Source organism: Gracilinanus agilis, chromosome 2 (genome assembly GCF_016433145.1).
Source record: "Gracilinanus agilis isolate LMUSP501 chromosome 2, AgileGrace, whole genome shotgun sequence".
In the NCBI taxonomy this organism is placed as follows: Eukaryota; Metazoa; Chordata; class Mammalia; order Didelphimorphia; family Didelphidae; genus Gracilinanus; species Gracilinanus agilis.
Genome location: NC_058131.1, coordinates 367408339 through 367420018, shown reverse-complemented (window position 1 = coordinate 367420018; position 11680 = coordinate 367408339). Strand labels below are relative to the sequence as shown.

Here is an 11680-nt window from a genome sequence, read left to right as displayed (position 1 = left end):
AGAAAGGAGGGGGGAGAGGGAGAGGAGGAGGAGGAAAAAGAGAAGGAGAAGGAAGAGGATGAGGGGAGATGAAGAAGGAGGAGAAGAAGAGAAAGAAGAAGGAGGAGGAGGGGAAAGGAGGAGGAAGAAGATGAGGAGGAGGAGCAGGAGGAGGAGGAGAATGTTCTGGTCTGCATTCAGACACCTTTCTCTGGAAGGACATGGAGTTTTTCATCATGAATCTTTGGGATTGTCTTGGATCACTTTATTGCTGAGAATTGCTAATTCATTCACATTTGTTCATCAAATAATATTGCTGTTACTGTGTACAATATTCTTCCAGTTCTACTCACTTTACTTTGTGTTCGTTCATGTAAATCTTTCCAGGTTTTTCTGAAATCATCTTGTTCATCATTTCTTATAGCACGATAGTGTTCCATTACCATCATATACCACAATTTGTTCAGCCATTCCTCAATTGGTGGACATCCCTTCAAATTCCAATTCCTAGCTACCACAAAAAGAGCTGCTATAAATATTTTTTCTGCAAATAGGTCCTTGACTTTCCCTGCTTTTTAAAAATCTCTTTGTAATAAAGTGGAATTGCTAGATCAAAGGGTATGCATTGTTTTGGAACTCTTTAGGCATACTTCCAAATTGCTCTCCAGAATGGTTGGATCAGATCACAACTCTACTAATAATGAATGTAATAATTAGAGTCACCAAATTGTAATAACTAAAAATTATATTATGAGTCTGTTAGTAGCTTTAACAATTTAGTTTAATCAAAGTAGAGATACTAAAGAGAGAGAAATATAGGAAAGAGATAAGGAGCAGTTTAACTAAATATCCTAATTGTGTTCAGATGGAATCCAGCTCGCCACCAACAGGATCCAATCTTTAGGTCTAATCTCCAGTGAGAAGTTCATGTGAGTCTCTTAAGCAAGAGTCATCAGAGCAATAATGTCTCTTCAGTCAGGGTCACCAGTGCCAGAGCCAGAGAGAAAAAAACATCCCTTCACAATCTCCACCGGAATCTGAATCTCAGTCCAAATGTATTCCAGACCCTTGGTTTTGTCTTTATAAACTGATTTCTTTACCCATTAGCTCTGCCAAGTCACATCTCAGGAACCAATCATAGTTCCTTAATTTGCCTGGCACCACCCAAGTGGGCAGTGATGGTAGGATCAATTTTCTGTCTCTTTGGTTTCAACTTCCTTTCACTGTGGGCAAGTGTATCCTTGCACATTTCAAAGGACTTCTAGGTTCCTGATTGATTAAATTAAAAAGGAGGGGAATTCCAAGTCCCTGATTGATTAAATTAAGAAAAAGGGATTTGAATTCCTTTCTCACATGCATTAAGCACATTATTCTTATAGTCCAGTAATATTCCTTTATATTTATGAACCACAATTTGTTCCAATTCTTAACTATTACAAAAAGTGCCGATATATAATAAATAAAATGTGTGTGTGAGAGAGAAAGACAGACAGAAAAAGAGATAAAAGACAGAGAAAGAGAAAGAATTTATAATTTGTTAGATTCCTTGTAATTAAGCTCAGGGATGGAAATTTTAGTTCCAATTTTATGAACAATTTATTCACTTTATTTGCATGATTCCAAATTGCTTTCCAAAATGGTTGTAGCATTTCACAGCTGCACCAACATCATCTATCTTTCAACAACCTTCAGCAATGTTGACTGATGTCATTATTATTATTATTATTTGTCAATTTGCAGGGTGTGAGAGGTAAAGTCTCAGAATTGTTTTGATTTGCCTTCATTATTAGTGATGTGGAACATCTTATTATGTAGTTGAGAACACTTTACAATTCTTTTGAGACTTGTTTGTTCATATCCTTTGACCATTTATCTATTGGGGAATAGCTATCTGATTAGATTTTAATGGCTAGTTGATATAAATAACTCAATTGGCCTCCATTACTTCTCCTTTCCCCTTCTTAGGAAAATGAGCATGACAGCAACCATGCTTTATTATAATGTGGATTCATGTAAAAATGAATTGCAGAAGTTCTCATCAAACACATTATCCATCCCTACCAACTTCATGTCATCCATACTTAATAAGCATGTCATCTATGCTTCCAATCTGAGTCATTTTAAAAGCTATTGAATAGAATGGGAACAAATTCTGAGTCCTGTGTTCCTTCACTAGGGACCTCTCCCTTGGTTTAGCTCAAGGCCCTTTGAGGATTTTCCTGATCTACTTAGCTGTTAATGTCTTCATCTTCTCCCATTACCTTGAACTTCTTTTGTACTTATTTTCTAAATACTCGCATATGTATATGTGTAGCATAGAATATATTTTCCTTGAAGGCACAAGGACTTTCATTTTTGTTTATTTTTTGTTATCCGCAATGATTCCCATATAATGAATTCTCAATTGACTTACACAACCATTTCATACCAGTCTTTAGGTCTGGTTTTTCAAATCAATTTTTAATCTATCTCTTTGTATTCATAGGACTTAAGGTCCTAGAGAACTAAGATTGCTAGGTTTCTGTCTCTGAATCCTTAGCAAATACCATGGTGCCATATAGTAGCCAATTAATAAATGTTTATTGAATTGGCTTGAATTGATGGCATACTGGAGCACTAGATTTTAGAGGGAGGAGAACTGAGTTCAAATTCTATCTATTATGCTTGCTAGCTGCATGATGATGGGCAGGGCTCTTTATAACTTAACTTCCTCCTCTGTTGAACTGAGATAAAACCTGTAGCAACAACTTCTTAGGAGTTTTGTGGGGGTCAAATATGATAATATATGCACAGCATTTCCTGGACCTTAGAGGCTATATAAATGTTAGGTGTCATCACAGCTGCTACGGTCCTTTCTGAGTTATAGCACAGCCTAAGGTAGAAATCTCTTTGGCTTGTACTCTTACAGAGTAGAGATCTGGGTCTCTTGAGGGAACTTGAGACTCTGCAAAATTCTGTCCAATAAGTTGGAGTTGAAGGGAAGCCAAGCACATAGTAAAGTACAATGGAAAGTGTCTCAGCTTTGAAGTCAGAACTCATTTACAATCTCAGTAAAAAACTCCACTTTATATAACCTGTATGACATTGGTCAAGACACTTCATCTGGGCCTCAGTTTCCTTCTCGAGGAAATGAAGGAGTAGGACTAAGCAACATCTAACATCTCTTCCAGATTGAAATCTATGATCTCATGACATCAGGAGAAGATTTTTTTCCCTTATTTATTAACCAGGATCAGAGAAGGTAAAGGAGAATGCCTTAGGAAAAGAGATAATGAATGTAATAGATTTCCTTGGCCCCAAGGGATGTCAGTGGACTATTTCTACATGGAAGGAATTCTCCCAATCTGTTTTTATTTGGGAAGCAGGGAATTATCCATCTCTTCCAAAGTACTGCTTCTGCCTTGAAGATGTCTTGCATCCAATAAATGATCTGATTGGGTGGAGGGAGGGGAGAAGGAAGCTGTGCATTCTCTAGTGAGAACTGAGAACATATCATGGTTTTATCAGATTGCTTGTGGTCTTAGGAGAAGGGGCTCTTCTGCCAAGAGCTGTCACCTCTTTGAAAATTATAGAAGAATCAACAGATTAAACACAAATGAATGCCTAACTCCATATTGGGAACAACAAAGATATTCCACAAATAATTAAGTATTGATTTGCCCTTTAAAAGTATTTGAATCTTTAAGTTCTATTGTTCCTACTTTGATAAGGACAGGACTTGTCAACCATCAGTTTAGAAAGTCAAATGAATAATTGTTTTAAAGTATGTATTGAGTACTTAATACAAAACACTTAAACATTTGGGATGCAAATAGAAAAACAAGAAATGTTTGCTTTATTCATTCATTTACATGGAGAGATAGAAACATGATAGAAAGTCCCCCCACCCAAAAAAAAATTCTTCCTAACAATCTATTTGTTTATTTATTTATTTGTTGTGTTTGGTTTTTATTTTTTAGTTAAATGTAGAAACACTTTTGAACAATTTTTTTTGACATTTTAAAATTCCACTTTCCTTACTCCTTACCCCTTTTTCCTAGGTAGTGAATAGACTGATGCAGGTTATATTCATACTTTCATGTAGTGCATATTTCTATATTGCTCATGTCATATTAGAAGACATATATCACCCATACAATAGAAATTTGATGAAGGAAATATAGTGGAAGACGGCATGTTTTGATCTGTTCTCAGATAACAACAGTTCCCTCTTTGGCTAAAAAAATTTTTTAAACCCTTACCATATGTCTTAGAATCCATACTGTGTATTGGTTCCAAGGCAGAAGAGTGGCAAGGGCTAGACAATGGGGATCAAGTGACTTGTCCAGGGTCACACAGCTAGGAAATGTCTGAGTTCATATTTGAACCCAGGACCTCCTGCCTAGTTCTTAATCCACTGAACTACTTAGATGACCCCTAACAATTTTCAAACAAGGATTTAATAAGTACTTACTAGGTGTTAGGTATTGCTGGAAATAAAAAGATTTTTTTTAAAAAGATTAAAAAATTAATTTTTTTAAATTAAATTTTTTTAAATTTAAAAAAGAAATAAAAAATAAAAAGATAAACATTTTAAAAAATGTCTTTGCCATATTGCATTGGAGGAGATAACACATTACTTTGAAAGAACATGCAGAGTCAATCATTATGTACAGAATAGCTAAGATCCCTTCCTAACTCAAAATCTATGATGCTGGGTATGCAACATAAATATTAAGTAATACAGTAATAGGAGGTTGGGGAGGGAGTGCTTTCCTGGCACATGGTGGGTACTTAATAACTAGTTAGCTGGCTAGTTGTTGTCCTTTGTATTGGATGAGGACCGAAATGATGTGACTATGTTGGGTCACTGTAGAGTGTGTCCAACTTTAGCTGATTAGACCAATATGAGCTTAAAAGACAATCACAGGCTGGACACAAATAACCCATATGAATACTTGTGAGGGAAGTGTCCAAATTTGTGCATGATGTATTTCCTTTGAGCTACTGCAATTCTGCTTCACTCTCAGAGAACAACGCTTTCTTTGAGGTGGTCACTCCGTGCAGGTCCGTCCTGTGCCAGTGTCTCTCATGTCTCATAACTGATATAAAAGTTCTTCAGAGAGACCTTGAGAGTGTCCTTCCATTGTTTCTTCTGACCTCCATGTGAGCTCTTGCCTTGTGTGAATTCTCTTTAAAATATTCTTTTAGGGAAATGTGCAGTTTGCATTTGAATAAAATGGCCAGTCCAAGTTACACCCTCTGTAGTACAGTCTGAATGCTTGGCAGTTCAGCACAAGAAAGGACCTCAGTGTTGGGTACCTCATCTTGCCAGAGTCTTCCTAATAAAAAAAAAATAAATAAACAAAAGACTTATTGAGTGATTGATTGATTATGTTGAGTCTTTGAAGGAAGTAGGGAACTGGATGAAGAGGAAATAAGGAGGAATGCATGGAAAACTGTGTAGAAAGTTATGGAGATGGACTATCACTATCCTATATGAGGAGCAGAGATTGCCAATTGGATTGAAATGAAAAATTTGGGAGAAGAGAATTGAATAATGTGACTGGAAGAATACAAGAAGGCTTTAAAAGCCAAACAGACCAGTTTACATTTTATGTAATTATGTAATTACATTTTATGCATTACATGTATATATAATAAAAATGTAAATATATGTATATATGTAATGACAATAGCTAGCTTTCCTATAGTTCTTTAAGTTTGCAAATAATTATATCATTTTACCTTTACAATAGCCCTAGGAGGTACATACTATTATTTTTCTTATTTTAAAGATCAAATAACTATAGATATGCAGTGGTTAAGTGACTTGCCCAAGACATTTGAATACAAGTCTTCCTGACTCTAGGCTCAGGAATCTTTATCACCCCATCCCATTCTCCCTCTCTAGCTTTCTCTGTTTCTCTGTGTCTCTGAGTCTCTCTTTCCTAGAGTTTATAGCCTAGGAGAATGACAAGGAAAGACCTTAACCTGGGAAAATCCCTTTGGCACTTGCATGGAAAAGGGATTACAGTGGGTGGACACTTAAGACTTGAGGCAGAAAACTAATTAGGTTGCTATTGCAATAGTTGTGGGAAGGGAAAAAAGGAACAGATAGATAAAAGAGACACTGTAGAAATAGAAATAACAAGATTTGGCAACAATTTTATAGATTCTTTAATGTTAGAATATAAAAGAAAAAGTAGCCTTCACTGCCTGTACTAGGTATTTGAATATAATATAGAAAGAACTAATAAATAACTTTTAAAAATTTCATTTATTTTTTTCTTATATCACTAAACTATCCAATGTATTTCTCCCTCTCCCCTTCACAGAAAACTATCCCATCTAATAGAGGAAAAAAAAAAGTCAGCACAACTGATTAAAGAAGTATGAAAGGATGTAATGTGTAATACCTCTGGACTTTTTATCTCCATGAAGGAATATTTGGGAATATCTTCTCCTATCTCTTTCTTCATCTCCAATTGATTTTTATGGATTTTCTTCCATTTTTATTTTAATTTTTGGTGTGTCATTGTTCTTTCCATTTATATTGTTGTATGATCATTTTTTACTTGACTCATTATCATTTCATATTGATCTTTCCAACATTCTCAATAAATGTGGTTTTATGACACACATTCATTATAGCCACCAATGAGGACTTTGGAGATTAATGATATCTCTTTGATGAAATAGGAATTACTTGTCTGGCACCCACAATGAAGAAGCTATCAGTTCATACATTTGGGCTACCCGTTTGTGTACTTGGTCTTTAAAAGACTGAGCTAAGACACAAAAATAGACACAAAAATTTGGTTCCTTAGAGGGAAACTTACACAGACAAATAGTCCTTATAGGGACACCTTCAGTTAATCAATAAACACTTAGTGAATACCTACTATGTGCCAGGCATTGTGAGGGGTTCTAAGGATCCAAAGACAAAAAATTATTTTATATTTATGTTTTCATAAGAAAGCCTGCTACTCAGGTCAGAAATCTTAGTTTATTATACTCTACATAATAATGATGTATTATGCCATAAAAATAATTTTCTTATAACATAGTAGTATTCCATTATATTGTTGTGCTACAATTTGTTTACCCATTCCTCAATTGATGGGAATCTACCTTGTGTCCATTTTTAGCAAATAATAAAAAGTATTGCTATACATATTTTGAGTATATGGGGATTTTTTCTTATTAATACATTCCTTTGGGTATAAATCCAGAAATGAAGTATTTGCTTTAAAGGATATGGACAGAAATATCTCATAGGAAAAAAAACTGACTTAGAAAGTAAATCCAGGAGAGATCATTTAAGAATTATTGGACTACCTGAAAGCCATGACCAAAAAAAGAGCTTAGACATCATCTTTCAAATACTCATCAAGGAAAATTGCCCAGTTATTCTAGAACCAGAGGACAAAATAGTAATGGAAAGAATTCACTGATCATCTCCTGAAAGAGATCCCAAAAGGATAACTCCCAGGAATATTATAGCCAAATTCAAAAACTCCCAGAACAAGGAGAAAATAATACAAGCAACCAAAAAGAAATAATTCCAATATAGTGGAGCTACAGTTAGGATAGTACAAGACTTAGCAGCTTCTACATTAAAGAATCTAGAATATGGTATTACAGAAGGCAAAGGAGCTAGGGCTTTAATCAAGAATCATCTACTCAGCAAAACTGAGCATAATCCTTCAGGGGAATAATGAGTATTCAACGAAATAGAGGACTTTCAAACACTCCTGATGAAAAGATCAGAGCTGAATGGAAAATTTGACTTTCAAACACAATACTCTAGAGAATCATAAAGAGGAAAGAGAATAAAAAGGCATTCAGTAAGGTTAAATTGTGTATATCCCTACACAGGGAGATGATTCTTGTGACACCATAGACCTTTGTCATTACTAGGGAAGTTAGAAGGAGTATACCTCAACAGAGGGCAAAAGGTGTGAGTTGTATATAATGGTATGATACAAAAAAAATAAATTAAGGCATGAGAAAGGGGAATACATTGAGAGCGGGGAAAGGGAAAAATAGAATGGGATAAATTATTGCACATAAAGAAAGCATAAAAGAGGTCATAGTGGAGGGGAAGGTGGGGGGGTGTTGTGAGGGGAGCACATAAATCTTGTTCTCATCAGATTTGTCTCAATGGGGGAAGAACATACCCAATCCATTTGGTATAGAAAGCTATCTGACCCTCCAGGAAAATAGGAGGGGAAAGGGATAAGAGAAAGGGGGCCGGTGCTGATAGAAAAGAGGGCAAATTGGGCAAGCAATAGGTCAGAAACTAAATAGAGGTAAATAGGATGGAAAGTAATACACAGTAATAATGGTACAAAAAATTTTACAAGTCTTTCTAATAAAGGTCTCATTTCTTAAATACGTAGAAAAATGAATGGAATATATAAGAATACAAATCATCCCCCAATTGATTAATAGTAAAAGGATATGAGCAGGCAGTTCTTGATAAAGTAATTAAAGCTCTCTTACACATGCAATAATGCTCTAAATCACTATTAATTAGAGAAATAAAAATTAAAACAATTCTGAGGTTTCATCCCACACCTATTGGACTATCAAACAGAAAAGAAAAATGACAAAACTTGGAAGAGATTTGGGAAAGCAGGAATAAGAATGCATTGCTGGCAGTTTTGAGCTGATTCAATCATTTAGGAGAGCAATTGTGGACCTATTACCAAAGGGTTGTAAAACAGTATGCATCCTTTGACCCAGCAATGCAATACCATTACTAGGTTTGTATCTTAAAAAGATAAAAAAAAAAAAAGGAGGGAGGGGGAAGAACCAATATGTACAAGAATATTTAAAGTAGTTCTTTTGATTTGGACAAATATTTGGAAAGTGAGGAGATACCCATCAATTAGGGAATGGCTAAGTACATGATTGTGATTTTATTGTGCCATAAGAAATGACAAGCAGAAAGAACTCAGAAAAACATGGAAAGACTTATATGAATTAGAGAGTGAAACAGGCATAACCAGGAGAACACAAGAAAGTGACAGTAATACTTTACAATGAACAAATGATAAAAAAAATGCCATCGACTTCCAGAAAAAAAGAACTGAGTCTGAATCCAGACCAAAACACTTTGTTCACTTTCTTAATTTTTTTTTCTATTTAAGTATTCTTCCACAAAAGGATTAATATAGGAAAATATTTTACATGATTGCCTGTGTAAAATCTGGGAGTGGGAATTGGGAGAGAATTTGAGACTATATTCTTTGAAAGATGTTGGAAATTATTCTTACATGTAATTGGGGGAAAATAAAATAAAATTTAAAGGATATGGGCATTTCAGTCACTTTAGTTACATAATTCCAAATTGCTTTTCCACAAGTTTAAATATTATACCATTTCACAGCTCTATCAACAAGGTATTAATGTGTCTATTTTCCCCACTCCCTTCCAACTTTGACTATTGCCATTTATTTTTTTATTTTTGTCTATTGGCAGGGTGTGAGGTGGAACCTAAGTTTATTTTGATGTGCATTTCTCTCATCATTAGTTATACGGAGCCTTTATTTCAAACAATTGTAAACATTTTGCAATTTTTCTTTTGAGACTTGTTCATAACTTTTGACTATTTATCTATTAGGAAATGAATATATGCACATACATATATTTAAGTCTATATCATCTGTTTCTATATATATGTATATCTTGGATACCAAGCTCTTATCTGAGAAATCTGATACAAATTCCTCCATTCGACCACTTTCCTTCTTATCCTACATGCATTAATGCTGTCTGTGCAGAAATTTTTCAGTTTCAGTTAAAGTAATTTATTTTAACTTTTATAATTATCTATTTCTTATTTGGTTAAGAATATATTCTTATCTATAGTTGTGAAAAGTACACGGATTATTTGTTTCCTAATTGTCTCCTAGGATGATCTTTTGTATTGAGGTCAAATATCAATTTAGAATGTATTATGGAGTGTGGTATGAGTTATTTGGTCTAAACCTAATTTCTGCCAGACTACTTCTCAGGTTTCCCAGAAATATTTTTATCAAATAGGAAGCTTTTCTATATATAACTAACTTATGTTTTCCTCTTTATCAAACAGTAGATTATTGAGTTCAATTGTTTCTGAATCTCTTTTGTCTAGTCCATTTCATTAAGCTGTCTCTATTTTTTAACCAGTAGTGGGTATTTTGAAAATTGTTGCTTAATAATATAGTTTGAGGTGTGAACGTACCATTCCCCTTTCGTCTTTGCTTCTTTTTATCATTTTCCTTGATATTCTAAATCTAATGTGTTTCTTTTTATTTTATCAATTTGGTATGGCATTAAATGTACTGAAACTATTGAAGATATTGATTATTACTGTCTTTACTTATTCTTTGGGCTTTTTAAAGTAAAACATTATATCATTAGCAAACAAGGATAGTTTTATCTAGTCTTTACCTCTTTTTTTCCTTTTAATTCCTTTCACTTGTCTTATTTCTATAGCTAGCATTTCTAGAACTATGTCAAAGAATACTAAAGAGACTGGGCATCCTTGCTTCATTTCCAAATTTATAGAGAAAGGTTCTAGTGTATCTTCATTGCATCTAATGCTTGATTTTGGTCTCAGATTTTTTAAATAATATTTTAAAAGATCCCTCTATGCCTACATCTATAAGACCTTTAGCATAAAAGATTACCACCCTTTGTCAAATGCTTTTTCTTCATATATTGAAATGATCATGTGTTTTTTCATTATATTTTTTCATTTTAAATCATTTTTTATATTTTCAATTACATGTAGAAACAATATTTTCAGCTTTCTCTCACCTTTACCTCCTCTATGAGAAAGCAGGTGATATGATATAAATTAATTATATCTATATTATCATATATTACATATTTTTCTGTTCATCATGTTGTGAAACAAGACACATATTGCTCACAGAATGTTTTGATTTTCTTGTGATGAATTATATCAGTTATTTTCCTAATGTTGAACCATCCTTCTATCCCTGGTATAAACCTCATTTGATCATAATAAATAATCTCTTAAATAAATTATGGTAACCGATTTGACAATATTATGTTTAAATTTTTTCTTCAACCCTTACTTTCCATCTTAGAATCAATTCTAGGTATTGGTTCTAAGGCAGAAGAGTGGTAAGGGCTAGGCAATGGGAGTCAAGGGACTTGCCCAGGGTCTCGCAACTAGGAAGTGTCTGAGACCAGATTTGAACCCAGGACGTCTCATCTCTGGGCCTGGTTTTCAATCCACTGAGCCACCCAGCTGCCCCTTGTTTAAAATTTTCAAGTCAATGTTCATTAATTATATTGGCCTATAGTTTTCATTTTGTGTTTTATATTTTCCCAGTTTAGGTATTAGGACTATCCATATTTGTCTTCTGAAAAGATTCTTTAAGGGTTCTTTCTTCCTCAATTTTTGACAATAATTTGTGAATGAGTACCAACTATTCTTTAAGAGTTTAATAGAATTTTCTTGTCAATCCATCAGACCTTGAAGTTATTTCCCTCTATACTTTGGTAGTTCTTTTACTAGTAGCTCCATTTTTTTCTGAAACTATTTAAGATTTAAGATCTGCTATTGAAGATCTCTATCTGGTTTTCTGATATACTGGGTGTTTTATATTTTTGAAAGTATGCTTCTATTTCTTTTGTGTGCTCAGTTTATATATATATATATACATATATATATATATATATATATATATACACATAT

At 33.9% G+C, this 11680-nt stretch overlaps 1 pseudogene; it reads right to left on the bottom strand.

Moving 5' to 3' along the window:
• LOC123233790 overlaps window positions 1–11680 on the bottom strand; it is a 107856-nt pseudogene that overhangs the window by 13654 nt on the left and 82522 nt on the right.